This window comes from Alosa pseudoharengus, unplaced genomic scaffold (genome assembly GCF_046254945.1).
Source record: "Alosa pseudoharengus isolate Yale_2024_CS ecotype anadromous, Long Island Sound unplaced genomic scaffold, YU_APseudo_1.1 YU_APseudo_1.1_scf_11, whole genome shotgun sequence".
Taxonomy (NCBI): Eukaryota; Metazoa; Chordata; class Actinopteri; order Clupeiformes; family Clupeidae; genus Alosa; species Alosa pseudoharengus.
Genome location: NW_027468576.1, coordinates 13,926,807 through 13,947,877, shown reverse-complemented (window position 1 = coordinate 13,947,877; position 21,071 = coordinate 13,926,807).

Sequence of the window (21,071 nt, the reverse complement as noted above, 5' to 3'; positions counted from 1 at the left end):
CAGTGAGAGCATTGCCCTGTATCCAACCCCTTGAAACTGAAAGAGGGAAAAAAATAGAAGATAAAGTTGGCCACTCTTATGTCAAAAGTTTTATGGGTAAGGCTATTTGCTCCCCTGGTACAATTAGAAGATTATGAAAATAAACCACAACTTTTCAATCTAAAACTAAAAGGATAATTCCGGTATTTAGCACTTTGAGTCCCTTTTCTGGTTTGTTTTGGTGAACAACAGTGGTGGACACTGAAATTTTGAGGATGGGCCTTGTCTCGACTTTTCTGACTCATTTTGAATCGCCTTTGACTACTTTAGAGTGGCTGCCTATGGGCATGCACAAACATGTCCTTAAAACAACCCTTAACGTTAATTTTCAAAACTGAGTGGTTAGATAACCAAGTTAAAATCAAGTAATCAGTAAAGTAACTAAGTTACTTTTTAAAGGAGTAATCAGTAATCAGATTACTTTTTCAAGGTAACTGTGCCAACACTGTAATTGACAATCACCTTTTTACTCTGTCACAGTTAAGCAAGCTTGGAATTCAGAGGCTCAAGTGCTCCACACATTGGCTCCAACATGAGTGTGGCTCACTCCGCTTTCGACATCTCTGCACACCAGCATCACACTTTTCCGCCACTGTGTAGATTACCAATCAGTTCTATTTTGTCTGACCAAAGTTGTCTAATCTGGCAATATTAATAATGAGAGGCGGTGCTTGGGATCAGCCAATTACATAATGGGCCTGTTTGAATTTGTTTTTAGAATGTGTCTTGGGTGATCTGATCGCAAATGGTCAACCAATTTATACATGCATTCAAGATGTACAGCCACACACTTTGCTGAGTGCCACAAAAGGTGTCATCAAGTGCGTGTCAGACCTCCTCTGCAAGTGGTTTGAGTGATAATGTGGTATACATTTTAAATAATAAATATGATAGTATGATAAGTTTCTTATTTAATTAAATGTTTTAATTTAACCTGCATAATATGCTATGAGAATATGGTTCCCTTCCTTTTTCTGAGTAGTATTGACACCTCCTTTGTCCCTGAAGCCTCCTTCTGTTGAAATTGTGTGTTGAGTGGCATCTCCTGATTTCTCTGTGTGTGTTAAGGGTATAATAAGGGGACTTCAACCACAGAGAAATTGGTCTTGTTACTTGACATTGTGTGTAGGTAACACATCCCCGGTGTTGTGAATAAACTGTACTGTAGTCTCACACCTACAGTAAGTTGCCTTGGACTTTTTTGATCACAGTCAGATCACAATGCATCTTAGTGATGATTTACACCAGTATTTAGAGCTGACCACTTGTGATCAGATCACACAAGACACATTTTAAAAACAAATGTAATTGGGGTCAATAAAACACGAACATAAACTGAAGGTCGGTATGCCATTCTTCTCTTGGGACTACATGCTCCAACAGGTAATATTTGTGTTCCTATTCAAGAAGCCATAGAGGGTCAATGACTTGTGTTGCACAAACACACACACAGTCGGTCTAATGTTGCATTGGCCTACTCATTGGGTCGCTGTCATATTAGGGTAAGGCCCTGTGGAGCATTCTCATGACAAATCTAAATAAACCAAGGGGCTACACAAGACTTGTGGGCCAGGAGTTTGGGTCTAATGTTGCATTGGCCTACTCATTGGGTCGCTGTCATATTAGGGTAAGGCCCTGTGGAGCATTCTCATGACAAATCTAAATAAACCAAGGGGCTACACAAGACTTGTGGGCCAGGAGTTTGGGACCACTGCGATAAAGGCTTGATCCTATAACTGGATTTGATTTAACACGCTGAGAGTTTGTCTTACAAGAATGAAAAGCCACTTAACAATTCTGCTTGTTGGTCTTTGTGAAGTCTTGTTGTAAGTTGAATTATGACATTTCAGAATGACTGAGCATGTGCAACCTGTCATTAAATGAATGCCCATTGTGGTATGAATGTTTGTTGTACAAACAACAAACAGAATTTGTTCTGATGAAATAGTTTAACAAAACTTTTGCCTGAAACACGCCATCATCCAAAAAGGCTCTCAATGTCACAACAATCACAAATATAGCCTCTACTAATACACCATGATTGATAATGATATGCTTGACATTTGCTGTTCAAGAATCTATTTTCTTGTTCCATTAAAGCTTAATCCAATTACCATACATTCTTTATCCAAGTAAAAAGTCCATTAAAACCGTTCTGGCATTGTTCCAACCAGTGGTGTGGTGAACTTCACAGTGCATAATCCTTGATACCTGCGGAGAATAATCCCCTCTCCTCGTAGTTTGAGAGTAGCTCATTCAGAGCATGGGAAGCAAAGCCTTTCTCAGCCACATCTTTCCACACAGTTACAGATTTGTACAGAGAGGGTGGGCCAAGGGAAGATCACTGGTGATGGAGAAAATAAAAAACAAAAGCACCCTGATGGTGGAAAACAGTAATAATATGGGCTCTGGGAATTTCAAACAGACTCCGTATTTCTATTTTCTCATTCGGCTCAGGATGGCAATGAGAGAGCACATCAGCCTGTGGCTCTGTGTGGACCGTACGGAGTGATTAGGGCATTTTAAAGATGTCGCTGAAATCAAAGGCAAGTCATGCAGGGCCTCGCCTCGCCCCTCGTCTCTTCTCGTCTCTGACATGAGAGGGGGGGGCTCCGCAGGGCTGGGAGGCAGATGGAGGATGCAGCGAGGGCTGGACTGGACCCTCAGGCCCACAGAGGGCCTCCTGGGCCGTGGATGGAAGCGGACCATGGTAATTAATCCATCCTCAGTGGTTCTCTGTCCCTCTATCTATCTCTCTCCCTCCCTTTTCTCCGTCTCTTGGACTAAACCTGCTCTACAGGATGTGTCCACTCCAGGCAGGAATCATTGCATTGATTCTCACGTAAACAATGGAAAGAGGAAAGACTTTTGTCTCACTACAGATATCAACACATTGTTCTGTAGTCGCACAAAACGCGTTGTCAAATACTTATGATAGTGCATTTGAATTATGACAGTACATATGAATTCATCTCAGTCACTATCTCTGTCTAAACATGTATATATGTATTTTGGTAAAGCTGGAGTATTATTGGGGATTCTGTTAACATTGTCCTATTGAGAAACACTTAGTAAAACCAGTAGCACAGAAATCACCTATTTGCATAATCTTAAAAACATATGTTTTTAAAAGTATGTATTACATGAATTACTGGGTTAGAAATGTATGTTTCCAGAGTGAGCAGTTTAACTCCCGGAATGAATTTTGATTCTTCACCAGGTCTTGTGAACGTAGCAGGTAGACAAGCTTACATTTTTGTCACCAGACAAACAAAGAAACAACAACAAAAAAAAGGAGCGATGAACAACACCGACAGACATCAAAGCAATCTGGTAGAAAATCTCCTCCAAGTACTCCACTCGCAGCTGCTCTGCTGTTGCCACTCTGTTGCTCTGACAGAAGCTCAGCATTGTGATGGCGTCTTTTGAAAGATTCACTCACTGTCAAGTGACTGACATTTGTGGTAGTGGCACAAACAGCTTGCCATTTGCACCAAATGACATGCTGCTTGGCTGCTCCACTTGTTTGATGTCCCCTCTGCCCTTGAACATCCCCAATAACCTCCACTCACCTGACAATGTTTGCATAGATTTTTTTTTTTTTAGAGATGTTTGCCAGCTGTTTGTTTGAGGCAAATATCAATTAGGCCTTGCATTGCCTGGGTTTGGCTTAGAGAGCAGCAGTCACTGGCCTTGGACTGCCCGCTATGGTTATTTCACGATTGGCTCAAGGGTCATCTTATGGGGACCACATTTATAAATGTACAGGCATTAGCAAAGGAACACATTATAAGAAACACATTGTGCCGTATCTCGGGCTACTAGAAGAACACAAATAAATGGGCGTAGGGTAACGCTGAGATATTTTCTTCTTTAGTGTTTAACATTTAATTCGGTTCCGTCCAGTCATCCAATTTGTACATTTTGTGTAATGATGATTGTGTGCGAATAGACGGCATATGTCTGAACATTTTAAATATGGCAGTAGTGTGGCAGTCTTTAAACATGACTCCCCCTTCAGCTATAGAATTAGTGTGTCTGATTTATCTTCACAAGCTGTTATATACTGTTTCTGAAATCACAGCTGGTGGGATTAAAGGATCTGAGGCATTTAGTCTTGGCTTTTTAACCGTGCTGTTGTTACAATGGCCAACGGACACAGGGCTCCACATCCTCTGTGCATACTAACTGAACAATAGCAAAGGGTCCACAAGCCTGCAGGAAACTAAACACTATTTAGTGGGAATACCTATTGAGAGATATAAACCCAGGACATAAGCATAATTAGATACCGATTATAATTACAAGTGCACTTCAGAGTGTCTCTAAAGTTGTGTTGAGATGTCACTGTGTGTGTGTGTGTGTGTGTGTGTGTGTGTGTGTGTGTGTGTGTGTTGCATATTAACTATTAGCATCTGTTGTGACTACTCAGAGTTGCGATAATTATTATGACAAACCCCCTGCTTAAAGCAATTCTTTTCATTGCTCATTAAAATGAAGATCTTTGGCAGGATGGGTTTTTGCAATACAATCATGTGAACCCCATATCACTGAAAATCATTTTGATGCAGAATAACATGAGATAAGTTAAAATGGAAAAGAAAAAAGAAATTCAAATGCTACAGCAGCAGACTATAGACTAAGGGCTACTATAGACTACTCGAGATTTACATGACAATGAAGACGAGGTGGGGAAGCGAGAGTGGGGAAAAATCGATCGGTGTCTGTGCGGCAACTGCTTGCCAATAGCAACCGAGAACGAGAGTATTCGTTGTAAAGAGCTCCGCAACGTCCCTTGATTATTACGCCTGAATGAGAGTATAGTTCCATGTCAAATCAGCCTAGAAATTCGCCACGTTTCCTTTTCTGTTGTTCTTATTACACTTTCTAACTTGAGAAGAGACTAGTTTTATTCTTAGTCAGAAATCTTAGTCACTTTTAAGCGTGATGCTAGCGGGCGAGATACTAATGTTCTAATCCGATTCAATGATCTATGCTAGGCTGGAGCTAAAAGTGGTATCGCCAGACTCAGACAACGGCTGGATGAACTGTAGAAAGGTAAAACTCAATTGTTTAACTCGAGGGGAGGTGGAAAATGAGCATATTTTCCCAAATGGTGGTGTAAGCCAAAAATGGAATATAATGCCATATTGTGCAGCTTTTGGTTGTAATTTCCAGTAGAAAGGATGATCATTAAATAATTTTATATCATGCTGTAGTTTGATCTATGCTTACCCTGGACAGCTGCCGACAAAAAGTGGAGCTCTTTACAACTAATACTCTCGTTCTCGGTTGCCATTGGCAAGCAGTTGCCCCACTCTCGCTTCCTCACCTCGTCTTCATTTTCATGTAAAACTCGAGTAGGCCTAGGTCTTCCGTGTTCCCTGATTTACGGTGCGCTCAGGTTCAAACTGAAAATGCTGAACAGAAGACATGTCCATCTCGCTGTAGGCTACTGTCAAGACTTAGCTGGTTCAACCATATCACGTCACTACCCAGAAAGCATTGAGACAGAAATGAAAATACAATGGCAGCCCAAGAGTGAATGGATTTTCTATTTTTTAAAAATAAAAACTAAAACATTTTGAGTGTTTTTATATCACTTTTTTATAGCTGACGCCAACGTTAATCTTATAAGGCCAACATGTCGTACTAGTCGGGGTTCCTTTTAGCAAGTTCAGGAGTAAGACACAGACCCTTGAGTTAGTCAATCTGTGGAAGACAATCTCAGTTAAACTGAGACCTATTAAAGGAGCTGCTGTGTCAGCTTTGTGCGGTGGAGAGTCCTGTTGTAAAGTTTGATTGCAGCATAAGATCTCCGAAGCTGCTCCGCTGAGCTGTGTGGACAGAGCTGTTTATTGCTGAAGGAGCAGCTCAGTGCAACAGGTCAGCAGTGCATAGATTCACTATAGGAACCTGGGGCGCCGCTAGGGGGAGGGGGGTGTTCAATGAGTTGGCCAGTGTTTTCCGTTCCTGTGATAGTTTTGGTTCTTTCAAGAGGGGTCTAAAGACATATCGGTTTAACAGGCACTTCATTATGCGTTATGGTTTGTAAAGTGTTGTTTATTTTCATTAGGCTGTTGATTAATTTGACACTGTTGTTTATTATTGATATTCTCCTCAACACTTTGAATGCCGCGCTGTTTTCGGCTATAGTCCACATTCAGCAGGGATCAAACCGTCTGAAGGCTAAGTTTGCCGTATAGGGCTTCAAAAACAATGATGGTCCAATGGAATAATGGAGTTATTGTAAGTACAGGGGGTAATGCATAATAATAATACTAATAATTTATATTTTTAAATGAGGTGGAGGTGGCTCAGCAGGTGCACACTGGATATTGGAACTGTGAAAGTACCCCACTAGCTCATTGGTCTTCCTTGTGTTAAGCATGGAGGCCATTCTGCTCGCACCACTCTGTGAAGTTAATTACGAGACCCCCGTACTTGCTTTAAATCCACCAGTGATATGGCCATGGGCGGATTATGAACTTTCGGGCCCCTGGGCCCAGATGTATTAAGGGGCCCCCACTAATTGTCCTATGTGAGAGGGGGTCCTCCCCCAGAAAATGTTTAATTTGTTTGATGTGATTTCCTGTATTCTGGTGCATTTTGGGGATGGCCAATACTACATTCAATCAGATTCATAGCCTACAGCCTGATATTGAGGAAATGATTCCATGCAAAAGCTTGGGCTTCAGGGCCCCCTGACCCCATGGGCCCCTGGGCCTGGGCCCGGTAGGCCCGTGCAGTAATCCATCCCTGGATATGGCCAATTGCTGTGTCGTCTGAAAGTTTTTGGATGTGACAGCTGTTTGAAAAGTCTGCAGTGTCAATAACGAACAGAAATGGAGCCAGAACAGAGGTGTGTGTGCAAACGTCATCAGATATTAGTGAACTTTCGCAAACAGTCACAGTAAACCAGCTGATTCTTAGCTGAACTCTTCATCAAAGTACACAAGCTTATTAGTGAAATCACCTAGGTGGACCGGTATGATATTTACTTTCTGAAGCTGGGTTTCGCAACTGGGAGTCGTTCCAGGTATAGTTTGGATCAAAATAAAGAGTTTAAATATTTCTAACACACTGTCTAAATATGTTATTTATAGTCACAGAATAATAACTTATTAAGACAATATGTTAAGGCTATAAAGTTTCTATTTGGATCCATACCAGTCATTACACCAACAACCTTAGATCAAGATCCACTAGTTGCTTACTAATAAATAACCTTTTTATTTGCTGAAGAAATTGATGAATAAAGACCTGCTTTGAGTATTAAAACAGGTGAATAATATGACCCAGCCCAAAAAATGATAGTACCTCAAAATAACATGTTTTTATTCTTAAAAGGAATGAATCTTACAAAATTAAACATACCAAGGAAGTGTTAGGCTAACAACACGTAACGTAAAGGCGTAATCATTTTACGCTTGAAATGTCACAATAAATTATTGTGCTATTTATTTTATGATTTACTTTGATGATGACACTTTTCTACTCCTCCAAGCACTTTATGATTTCACATTTACCCATTCACACACACACACACACACACACACACACACACACATACACCAATGCAAAGTGCCAAACTGCAAATTGGGATTGGGAGCAGTTTGGGGTTCAGTGTCTTGCTCAAGGACACTTCAACAGGGCTCGAGCCAGCAACCTCCTGGTTGCCCAACGGTTCCTCTACCTCCTGAGCCACCTCCACCTCATTTAAAAATATAAATTATTAGTATTATTATTATTATATGCATTACCCCCTGTACCATTATTCCATTGGACCATCATTGTTTTTGAAGCCCTATACGGCAAACTTAGCCTTCAGACGGTTTGATCCCTGCTGAATGTGGACTATAGCCTCGTCCCAGGTAGCAACTTCGTGGCCTGCTAGCGCCAGCGTCAGCCAGAGTATGTTTGGGAGAAGAAAGGGAAGCCAGGGGGGAAAAGAGAATCAGGAATGGAGACTAACATTTTATGCAGCGCTAGGTCAACAGAGATAAGGCTTTGGTGAGCGTTACGTAGTTGTGTATGTTTGGAGTTTAAATACAAAGAGAAGGAAAGGGTTTATAGATGAGGGGAAAGGCACAGGTTTTCTGAAGGAGAGAGGGACTTTGAAGGGGGTTGGGGGGGGGGGGTGTTCTTGAGTTCTCTTGATGCAAAATAATAACAAAAGGCAGGTCTCAATAGCAATATGCAAGAAGCATCTGCCAACTCTACTGTACTGTATATTCACTGTGTTCATTCTCTACACCTAACATGCACTTCTCATGCACTTCCCTTTACCCCCTCTTCTACCACTTTCTCCTTCCACTGCACTTTGATTAGTGCATAAAACTTCTGCACTCTCTCTTCCTCTGGTAATAGTATTGATTGATGTAGTATTAATTGCTGCCTAGATCCCCTCTGCATTGTAGCTTGATGGATAAAGCTTTTGATTAAAGCATCTGCTAAATGAATTAATGTAAATGAAAATGTGCATCAGATTAAAAGCTTTTTTATCAGTGAATACCTAGCTTTGAGAGAGCATTGTACAGAGAGACTGAGACACAGTGTAAGTCAAATCTATCAAACCCATCAGGGAGAACAGGCATACTACTCCCCCATAATATTTTAACATTTCACCCACACAGCAAGCAAGAGTTGCCCCCATGGAGTATCTGTTCATCATCAATATTAGATGAACAAATATTACACACACACTTACTGAACACAGTATTTTCACATAGAAATATTACAATACAAACAATATTGCTACATTAACTATATGAACAATATGCTATCTATCTGCTAGTTAGCACACATAGCAAACAGGAATTTAAGTTGTTGGCCGTATGGATGTCACTGTGGCAAGGCAATTATGGTTGTGGGGGCTAGATTAACAAGGATCGCCCACACAACACGTTAAACAAATAGCCAATCAGCCCAGTAGCCACACAATAGAATAGATCTCATCAAGATTTGTATTGAACACAGATTTACTGACACAAATGTTTCCCATTACAGCAAGGGCTTCCCTTAATAGCAGTTTCATTTCCTGTGCTTATGAAGAGATAGGCCTATTCTGTTTATTCCTTATGCCATCCATAAAGAAGCCAGTCGACAAACTGGAAGGTTTGTGTTATAAGGACTCTTACCCTCGCGAGAAACAGGCTTAAAGGAACACGCCACCCAAAATCAGTAGTGATATATGTTCTTACCGTAACTTTCACGAGTTGAGTCGTACCTCTCCCGCGTCGGTAGGTGCACTCAAACGCTCTGTCGCGCGGCGCGAATGTGTTAGCATGTTGCTATGCTAGCGGGCTCTGCCGTGGCCGTAGAGAGAGGCACATAGCAGTATTCAAACACCTCCACGTTTTACCTACTTAAATACAGTTGCACGAGTAGTTGATGAAAAATGTTAGGGCACACAACATAAAACGTGATGATTTTCCAAGCGAATAAACATGAGAACTACAATGTGTGGCGCAATAGCACTTGGGAGTACTTCGACCTAGCGTGGTAATATTATTAACACCTAATTGTAGATCCTATCCACCACAGAGTTTAGAATCCATGCTGGATCGACCCTCAGCCTCTCCCTCCCCTCTGAGCAAGAGAGGCACACACACTAGAGATGCGCTGATGGGCTATTATTTCAACCATAACTGCATAGCAAAACTTATCATCCATCAGCCATCCATCAGCACCAAAGTTTGTTGACCAATTTTCAAAACTGCACCTGCCCACCATCCGCTGGTTGTTTTAATGTAGGCTATATGGCTGTTGCAGCGCTGCTGACATGAGGCTAGAAAGCCCTTGCCTGTTCTAGAAAGACTGATCTAATGCAGCAAATATATTAAAAGGCAAAAGTCGTACATTGGCTAGGCCTATCCCCAGAATATCAGCAGCAAACTCAGTCTCTGTCGCGCAAAACAGTCTCCAAATAAAACGCACATCGGCCTGTTGCCTATTTTGCCAGCTTGTGACAATATATCGTCCAAAATGCTTGATTGCATTGCATTCTCCACATTTTTAGCTACATTTTCATGTAGGCCTACCACATCAGCATTTTTGTTCAGTGAATCTTTTGTAAATTGCTTTACAATTACCGTCGGGCCCTTGTCAGCAGACTTCGGCTTGCCTCTTGCCATATTCACTCCTTGTCTTCCGATGTCATTTCTGAGTCATCTACAGATGTTCACCTCCCTAAATAGAACCAACTTCAACCTGTGTTATATCCTAGATGAGACTGCCTGGGTTATTTTGTTTAGATATTAGCCTATATATAAAACACATAATTGTAGCCTACCATTCAGGGAATAGGCATTTAAAAGAGAGACAGAGAGTGATATGACTAAGAAATGACATCGGGCGATGGCAGTGCGAGATGTTCAGAACGTAAGAGCTAAAACTTCTACAAACTCACTAACATCCACAGCGGAAAAAGAAGGTAAGAAAAATAGTCGGAAAGCTTAGATGTGTAAGGCAAGCAAGCAAGTTTGGCGGTTGTTACTAAAAATGTGAACATGCACGTTGCATTGTTGTGCGGTGGACTTTCAGAATGAATGGAGTCGGAGTTTCTTTAATATCGAGGCGTCATATTTGTCCGATGGCCTGCTATAAAATGAATTGCGATGTCTGTCTGAAAAAGACGCGCTCGTGCAGTCAAAATGAATGGGAGTCTTCAGAACAGGCTTGTCAGTCAACCTGACATAACAGTGTGTAAAGTAGCCTATAATGTGAATGACTTGTTATTTTATCAAGGATTTCTTTCTTTTTGCAAAAAATAAAGTACAATAGGCATTCATTAGTAGGCCAGGAGCATGCTGAAATTATGTGGCAAATTGCGTTTTTTATTACATGAATTCTTCCTACCCACAACCATGTCACTGCTCATCTCAAATCTATCCTTAATAAACACAATCCTTCTGCCTGTCTCACGTAAACCTTGTTATTCTCACTGTCCAGTTCAAAGGCACTGGAAAAAATGCATACTTTGCATATATATGCAAAATCTCATACTTTGCCTTCTTGTTTCTCCAGTATTTTTGTAAATAGGTCACTGATACTAATTTTATTTTTAATGTTTTAGGCTTGTGTTCCCTCAAATTAAGTGTCACCGGATTATCTCATCAACCTTCACTGATGAGATGTTCTTTAGAAACATTAGGTCACACAGCTTACAAAATATAACCAAATAATAGTTTGTAACAATTCCTCTGTTTGATAAAACAAGATTCTAAAACCATAAAGAAAAGATCTAGATGCGTGTTCTCTACTTCCAGGAAGTGCCAGGTTTGCTTGCCGCCATGCTTTGCAAATAGGTTTATTTCAGCTCATGCACTTGTGGAGCCAGAACAGTCAGTTTAGAGAGGAAACTGAAACAGTGGGTTAAGCATTGGGGAGAATGTGGGGGAAATGCTGGCTCAACTAATCCATCTTTACATTAGCACATTTAAGCATGCGTCTCTGATGTATATCATTGGCAGACATTGCGTTGTACTTGGCACTCGGGCCAATGCTGACATTATGTGAATTTGCTTGAGATATTCTTGAGTATTAAAACAGGTGGATAATATCTGCTGACCCAGCCCAAAAACTGATAGTACATCTCCAAATAACATGTTTTCATTCTAAAAAGGAATGAATCTTAAAGAATTAAACATACCAAGAAAGTGTTAGGCTAACAACAAACATTAATCATTTTACGCTTGAAATGTCACAATACATTATTGTGCTATTTATTTTATGATTATGATTTACCATTTAATAGCATGTTGCTTCTCTACTGCTTCTCTATGAACACTCTTCTACTCCTCTGAGTATTCTGAGCAAGTACTTTATGATTTCACATTTACCCATTTACACACACACACACACACACTCATACACTAAAAGTTGATTTTAATGGAGATGTAAATTGAAGTTCTGTTTAGTGTAGGTGTCACAAGGTCGGTTCGTTCGCCGATCAGGGGCCCAGGCTTCCAACTCAGCGGTTAGAAGCGCTCTTAAGGTTAGGGCTGTGAGGATTTACACGGGCAACTAGCACGCTAGCTCAGTCTGCCTCCGTTACATAGGACTAGGCTCAATCCTGTATGGGAAATGGTGTGTGGAGAAAAAGGACTGATAGAGATCCCTTTAGCTGATCTCAGGGCAGTGGCAGCAGCACAGCATCGTACTCAGTCATCTGGAGGAGAGAGGGGAGTCTGTATGTGGAGAGACTGATGCAGCCCATCTCCGCTGTCTCTGACTCACTCTTTCTCTGTCTCTCTTTCTCTCTCTCTCTCATTCCCTCTCTCTTTCTCTTTTATATTGAAGTTCTCTTTCAGTCTTAATCCATTCACTGGAAACCAGGGCAGGGAGTTACAAAGAAGTGTGATAAATGTACTCTGAGTCTGGCTGCACTCATGTATAGGGTTGCTTATCCTTATCACCAGAGTATTGAAGACATGCGTGGTTATGGAATACAGGTAGAGGAAGAAGTCCTATAGTTATGCTATGAAAGAGATGAGATGGAGTGTGCGTGTGTGAGAAAGTGTGTGTGTGTGTGTGTGTGTGTGTTTGCTGCAAGACTGATTCAGCCCAGACCAGTCCCTGCATGGCATGGGTAACACTTGGGTTACAGGCGGGCTTCTCGTTGCAGGAGGGGAACTGGAGACTGGAGTAAGACAAGCCAGGATGTGCCCTTTAGCTGGAGAGAAGCCGCAGCTCACATCGCACAGCACATGGAGGCGGAGGAGAGCTGATGGAGGAGCGTCCAGCCTGGACATGTCCACATCGCCTCCACATGTCTGTCTGGTCTCATCACATCACATGACGCACATGAAATTGTTTGGTATGAGTTTGCTGTATTATCCCTGAGCCTCCATATGGATTAAAAGCTTTTTTTAAGTGGGACATTTTTATAATGTCTAAAATGGTATGCAGAATGACTTGTTTGTATTTACCTGAAAATGAGCTTTTGTTGAGGTGTCCATTTTCAGTTGATTACTGCTTTACCAAAACATTATGAACCAAAATGAAAAATGAATGAAAACAAGAAATTAAACGAAAATTTCAAATGTACTGCTCACATAGTTAAAATGTATAAATGTACACCTTTACATGCAAAAAACACACACACACACACACACACACTGGACACTCTCTTTTTCTCCAGACTGTATTTATTTTATTTTGCTGATGTTAAGTGGTGAGTGAGTCAGTGTAAGTATGTGAGCATAAGTAAGTGGACATGGATGTCTGGCCCTCTGTGTGCCTCCTTGTGTTGACGGATTCTGTGCATTTATATGACATCAATGGAGACTCCCTTATTGTTCACAACCTTGATGAACTGTGAAGTTTCCATGGCAACTGTGTTTCACAGGTTGGCTTGGCCGCCTCACGGAGGCTACAAAAAGTGGCTCCCAGATGGCAGGTGAAGCCGGCGCGGGTCTGACGTCGACCCGGCCTCGTTCTGGTCCTGATGCAGCGGCGCCGCTCTAGATCGGGGGCCAAATCCCTTTCAGTCAGCAGCCAGCTGGGAGGACTGAGAGGGTATGACTACTGATTCCCACAAGCCCATTTTCCAGAGAGCCACTATATTCTTTGTTGTCATAAACTTGGGCTCATTTCAGATGGGTAGCATAACACCCAAGGTATGCGAGGAAAATGAATTTTATCCAATTTATTCCCAATATGACCACACATTTTTATTGAACACAAATATTCAGTAGCAACAACATAAAAACAAATAGATGCACATGTCATAAAGCTCTGATATTAGTGTAATAGCTTAGCTTTATTGGACAGCTTCACTGTGCTTTATGGCTGAAGATGGTTTTGTATCTGTCATATATTTACCACAATAGGTAATATAAATCTTTACTATGTCTATGTATGTTAAGTCATTTAAGAGTATTATTTATCATTTAGGCTTTACATTTATAGCATTGGTCAAATCAGTAGGCACAGCCAAATAGCATGGTTTTTGAATCCCAGGTCATTTGCTGGTACTCTGGGAGAGATCATATCACCATAGATGTATGTGTGGACATTAAATAATTAAAGTGGATTAAAATAGATTCCTGCTGCCTGTGAGCAAAGTTCATTGAGGAATGAGAAGGATCCTGAAGCGAGACATGTTATTGCCCCCTGCTGGAGATAAGAGAAACTTTTTTCTCTCCATCACCACTAATCCATCAACACTTTCAGATTTAGGTCACTCTCTCTTTCCCTCTCTCTTTCTGTCTATCTGTCTTTGTCATTCTCTCTCTCGTTCCCCTTCTCTTTCTGTCTATCTCTCTGTCTGTCTGTGTGTCTCTCTCTCACTCACACACACACACATACATAGGCACGCATGCTCTCTCCCACACACACACAGACACACATGTGCACGCACATGCACAGATACTTAGCACAAAGTGCATAGAAACATTTAAAATAGCATCATTATTTTGTCCTGTAATATTATCACCTTTTAATATTTTAATATTTCAGGTTATACTGTATGTCTTGCTGTTATTCTTCTGTTGGATGACGTTTTGTTGCTTCATATGTATCCACACACCAGGTCTGGGGAGTTCTACTACTAATTTAGAATGTACTAATACTGCCACCTAATGTCGAAGAACAAGACTTACAACATGTGAATGACTGCACTAGGCACCACATAGCAATGTGTTGTTGCCAGAGAGCAATGTGTCTGACTGAAATATGTTAGAACACATTCTTGTGCAGAACATTCTTGTACTGTCGGTTGGAAACAAACGTGAAAAAAATCGCTGCTGTCTGACACGAGTTAGCCGGCTAGCAGCTAAAGCAGCCAAAGTGCCTACAAGCTATGCTATGAGGACATGTTATAAACTGTTCCTTTGTGCTTCTTAACAGACTCAAAATGTCATGACAAGTGCTGTGAAACATGAACAGTGTCCTTAAATGACACCACTGTGTGCCCCCCCCCCCCCCCCCGCAAACCACAAATATTAATTCTGCCCTACAAAGCCAAAGAGCAGTATCTGCAAAAATGCCAAACTGAGAAAAAAAACAGCTTTTTGTGTTTTTCTTACACCAAGTATAAGCATCAAATTATATTCAACAACAAGGGGTATACTTAGATAGATCAAAGTGAGGTGAATATTAAACATTTTGTTTTTTGACATTTAGGCAAATTTTGGCTTTGCCTTTGCATTACTGCTTATACTTACATGGCCATACAATAACATTTTGCAGTAAGTGTAGCAAGTGATCATAATCACTCCGTTTTTATTGAGGAGGTACTTACTACATTTTTAGTGAAGATATGCTGCTTGATGCCTTAACAAATGACTTCTCTGTAATTTATAAACATTTATGTAAAAATGGAACAAAATCAATCGGGTATTCTTGTAGACTTTCATGTCAAGCAATATTGCATTGCTGCACACCAAAACCTAACCTTTGACACCTTTGCACACTGCTGCTTATATTTGTCAAAGTATATGTTAATTACTTTTTGTAAAATCTGACTGACTATTTTGAATATGATACTTTCACTGGCATTTAATATTGTGAGACTGTATCATGATAGACACCTAATGTGTGTGTGTGAGTGTGAATGGTAGTGTGCCTTTTTAGAAGAAAGTCCAGGGCCTTTTTTAGTCCCAGTCTGTCCCTGTGCACACACACACACATACACACACACACACAACCTATTACAGTAAGGGCAAGTGAAACAAAGGCAGAATGCAGTAATGGCCATTGAAATCAAGGCAGTATGGGCAGATACTGCACTCTGCCTTGGTTTCCCTCTACTTTTCTATACAAACTGCAAACTAAAAACTTAAATTTAGCTAAGAAATGTATTAGGTCGCCATATGAAATTTAAACAGATTGAAGAGCAGATCATGTACTTCTTATTTGTGCAAAAAAAATTTTTTTGAAAAAATGCAGATACTGCTGTTAGCCTTTGTAGGGCAGAATTATGATAGGCTACCCGGCCCGCGATCTGACCCGCCTATTTACATAAAGTGCGCTTTTGGTTGATATAGCCTAACATGCAGTGTAGCCTATCATTATTGAGCCTATGTAAAACCTTTACATGAACAGGAACAGAAAGCCCTCAGCCTATGACATCGCTTATCAAAAAGGATAGCACTGCACGAAAACAACAGCGTTGAACCTATAGGCTAAAAGATGGGTTACACATATGGACGTTTCAAGCTTTTCAAAAGTGCATGTTTGTCGTGTCGGGGGGTTCCCCAGGAGGTTTTTTGAAATTCTGTCTACTTAACACACCATTCTAGCGCAGATAGGGAGGGACAGAAATACTTTTAGCCTACAGAACAAGCAGCTGGCTCATGTGACGTGATTATATTGGGTACCTCATGCATAGACCTCTCCAGAATAAGTCCCGCCTCCTAACTTCCGTATCCATCCAATTTCCGGGCGTGGATTGTCTATGGGAAATAACATGGCGTTTTGAAAGATCGTACCTGTCAAACTCTGTAGGTGACAAAGTAGAAAAAGCTGCTGGGCAGATTGGCCTACACACTTCTGCCATCTAGTTTCCACTGGATTTTTTGATTACTTAAACGGCACCGACAATCAAAAACTCCAGTGGAAACTAGATGGCAGAAGTGTGTAGGCCAATCTGCCCACCAGCTTTTTCAACTTCGCTACCTACAGATGTTTTACCAGTATGATATTTCGAAACGCCATGTTATTTCCTATAGACAATCCATGCCCGGAAGTTGGATGGATACGGAAGTTACGGAGGCGGGACTTATTCTGGAGAGGTCAATTATCACTACACGTTAACAATCAGAAAACATAACATAGGATATTATTTGTGCGAATGGGTTAGCACAAACTTGGCTTTTGGTGAACGGAGATGCAGATCACTGATGCGTTCACTCCAGTGAGACAAGTGAAATAGGCCTACATGTTTTTAAAGCCGTTTCATTGCCAGGCTATTTGCTACGATATTTACCTGCTATGCCTGTTTTCATTGACAGTTACAGGAATCCACGTCATTCGTTTATCGTTGCTTCAATCCAACCCACGTTATCTCCATAGTTTGTAAGTTTGTCAGTCAGTTTCAGCCTAACTCCTCTACTACACCCGTTGGGATTTTTGTTACATTTTGTTACACTTTAGAAGAGAAGACAAAGGGGGCCTCTGCATCGATGTCATTGCAGAGCAGTGCGGTGTGCTCAATTATGTAGGCTAGCTCCAGAGTAGGCTAATGACTGACGCCGCGAATACGGACACAGCCGTTTATTATTATTGATTATCATTATTATTATTAGGAGGCCCCTCATTGGTCGAGGCCCCTGGGCTGAAGCCCAGGTAAGCCCCTGCATTAAGGCGCCAGTGCAATCCTATGGTAGCCTAGGCTGTCAGCCTACTTGTTTCCTGAGTCAGCCCTATGTTCCCACAGCCCTTATGTTCCCATATTTCTAAGTTAGGGTTAGGTTAGGGTTAGAGTGTTAGGATTAGGGTTAGGGTTAGGATAGGGGATGAAACCAAGTGAAGTGCGGGTTTTTGCGATTATGCCGCGGGTGAAGGTTGGCCTGAAAACCTGATCCATCGTGCTCTGGGTGGAATTCTGCATTGTTTGGTATATTACAACTTTCTGTAGGACCTTGGGAAGTGGTATTTCTAGAATTTGGCCATTTGAAGTGCGGGTTTTCCTTATTTCTTGCGTGGACAAGGTCCATTCGCGGAAACGAAGTCCATTGATTCCTCTCATCAAGACGCATCCGACGATATCCAATATATCTATCTTTATTGCTCAACCGGAAATGGGTGCTGCCATTGACTCCCATTGTAAAGCAAATTTTCAAAAGTCCAAAGTGGATTTTCAAAAAAGTGTTGGGTTAGGGAAATGTAGGGTTATAGGTTAGGGTTATGGTTAGGATTAGGGTAGGGTTAGGGAGTCTACCTTTGATCTTTGACCCCTAGGGTTAGGATTAGGGTAGGGAGTTGACCTTTGACCCTAGTGTTAGAGTGAGGTGTTAGGGTTATTGTAAATGAATGTTGACCATTAAGTTATTGATTTTTAACACTTGATTGGAAGGTCATAGCAAAATCCTACCCCCACTAAGTTGCCTATGTGGTACCACTTACAACTTCCTGTAATGTCCAGAAGTTGGTGTAATTAACCACATTCTTATATCTCAAGAACCATACATCGTAGAGACATGGGGACATTGCTATGTAGGCTACTTTTTTGCAATGCACGGACCTAAAACCGGGAAACGGACAAATATTGTCCACGCGTGAATTTTTTTTTTGCGGGTGTGGGGGGGGGGTGGGTGTGCGTACCATAGCTCTCTCTCTCTCTCTCTCTCACACACACACACACACACACACACACACACAGTACCTTTCTTAGCCAGTTTCTTTTAGTGGTAAGCACAAACAAGTGTTATGGACATTGTTATGCCCATTATTGACTGCAGTTTATTCTCATCAATGTCAGTCCATGAATGAATATTGATCAGTTGTTAACTAAACTAATAGGCCTAGAAGTTGCATTTGAAAATGTTACTGTTGTAGGCTATGTTTGTTTTTTATTTCAACCACACTGTTTTAAAGTGGTTAGGACCATTATTTCACACCAATTTTGAATAAACCATACTGCAATACAGATTTCATGGTTGCACCATGCACATGTTCGCCGATTATGTGGCCCTCAGTAACCTATAAATTCAATGATGTGGCCCTCTATGAAAATGAGTTTGACACCCCTGACATACAGTATCATGAATGGTACTCCCAAAAGGTGTTATTATGACCGCCGCGCAGCGAAGTGGCGGTCATATAGGTTCAGTCAGATTTTTTTTTTTTTCTTTTCCCATGGCCAAATTTCCGTCACGGATTCCCGGGACACTGAAAGACCCGGGTACACGAAACTTGGTGGGCATGTAACCCCACATGGATAGCATGGAACCATCGTTTTTCGTTTTGATCTGTAGCCCCCCCGCTGGACTGGACTGGAATATCTCGAGAACCGTAGGGTTTAGGAGGACCACCTTTTTTTTGTATGTTGGTCTTAAGGGGCCATGTCAACCCATCACATTACCACTTATTTCATGTATAGCGCCACCTAGTTAAAAATTAAAAAGCAAAAAATTAGGTGTTTTTATCACAATATCTCTGGCTGACATGGTCAAAACTTGGGGGGCCATACAATACAATAATTTATGTGTACATTAATTTCTGTGAATTTTCTAAGTTTTCTGTGAATATCTTGAGAACCGTAGGGCCTAGGATGACCAATTTTTTGCGTATGTTTGCCTCCAGGGGTCATGTTAACCCATTCCATATGCACACATGTGCATAAACAGATACACACGCACACACATACATTCACAATAATCATACATATGACACATACTCACACAGTAGACATATGTACGCATGCATGCACATGCACAGACACAGGCACATACGCAGGCACACACACAAGCACATGCACGCACACACACACACACACACACACACACACACACACACACACACACACACACACACACCCACACACACATAAACATAAACATGTACACGCACACATGCACACAATTCAAGAATTTCTCAGAATTATGAACAGGCAAAATGGGGGTGGGGTTGTATAAAATGTATTTTACATGTGAAATCTATGAACTAATCATGTTTTGATACTTATTGTCTAGCAGATACCAGTGAGAATTGAGTGTGCATAATGCAATTCAATGAGACAGTTAGAATCATATATGCCTTTCAGCGTGACTTATTTTTGTGGAAAAAATGTGCTGGACTGGGCTGCGGTCATATTTTGTACCGCTCTGCGGTACATCTAGTTTTAGATAGATTGTTGCTGGGCTAAGCTGTTTATCAGTTGCAGTCAGTAAAAAATATATAAAAAAACATATTTTTATTTGAATGTTTTGTTGATTTGATTGATTTTATTTCCTTGACTTGCTTGAGCAATGATCTATATCCAACACTGTATTTCACATAAGCGACTTTATTCAAGCTGGGAAAGAGAATGCTTGTGGTAACAATAATAATGTTGTTTCCTTGAGCTAGCATTCAGTGAACAATAGTTGGTGTACTACATATTACCATGGAGACTGCTATTGACTGACTTTGAATCACTATTACAACGAGCCACAAGAATGTTAACCAAGTGTGTCGTGAACAGTGCCAATGGCCCTTAAAGGGGGGGTTCAGGATTTTGGACATAAGACCTCATTTCCAACTAAGCAAGTGTGATATTTATCAGTGGAGACCGTTTTCAACACGTTTCATCCAGTCCTTCTAATTGCAGAGTTTGCAGGTGCTAGGCTAGCGCAAGTCAACGGTATGTGCTAGCCTGCCACTAAAAACAGTCTTACCCACTCCACAGTACACCCGAGGCAAATAAATTATAACGCCAGACTATCGATGTAAATGTCTGTATTGATACTGTTATTTCTAACGTTATTCTATCCTTGCATTTCAACGATCGCATTACATTTTGAGAGACTAGTTTCTTACCACGACGGAATTATACTTGCTCCGGTTAGTAGTACTGCGCCGAAAAGTAAACAGTAAAGCGCACTCCAATGGGGATACTTAGTAGTAGCCTTGGTAATATCAGTCCGCTGCTGAGATGCAAAATGACTACTACCAACTTCAGGGACCAAAGTATAACTATTGCAACGCGATGCGAGGGTACTTGTATTTCTTACACTATTCTATCAACACAGACATTTACATCGATTGTCTGGAATTTGCCTCGGGTGTACTTTGGAGTGGGTAAGACTGTCTTTAGTGGCAGGCTAGCACATACCGTTGACTTGCGCTAGCCTAGCACCTGCGAACTCTGCAATTACAAGGACGGGTGAAACGTGTTGAAAACGGTCTCCACTGATAAATATCACACTTGCTTACTTGGAAATGAGGTCTTATGTCCAAAATCCTGAACCACCCCTTTAATGTGTATCTCTGAACGTCAGCTTTATGAAAAGTATTACTTCTTTGGGTCCATAATGGTTTTACTTCTTACTACCCTGGAGCAAAGACAAATCACCCAGGAAGTCATGGATGATTTAAAGGCTCTC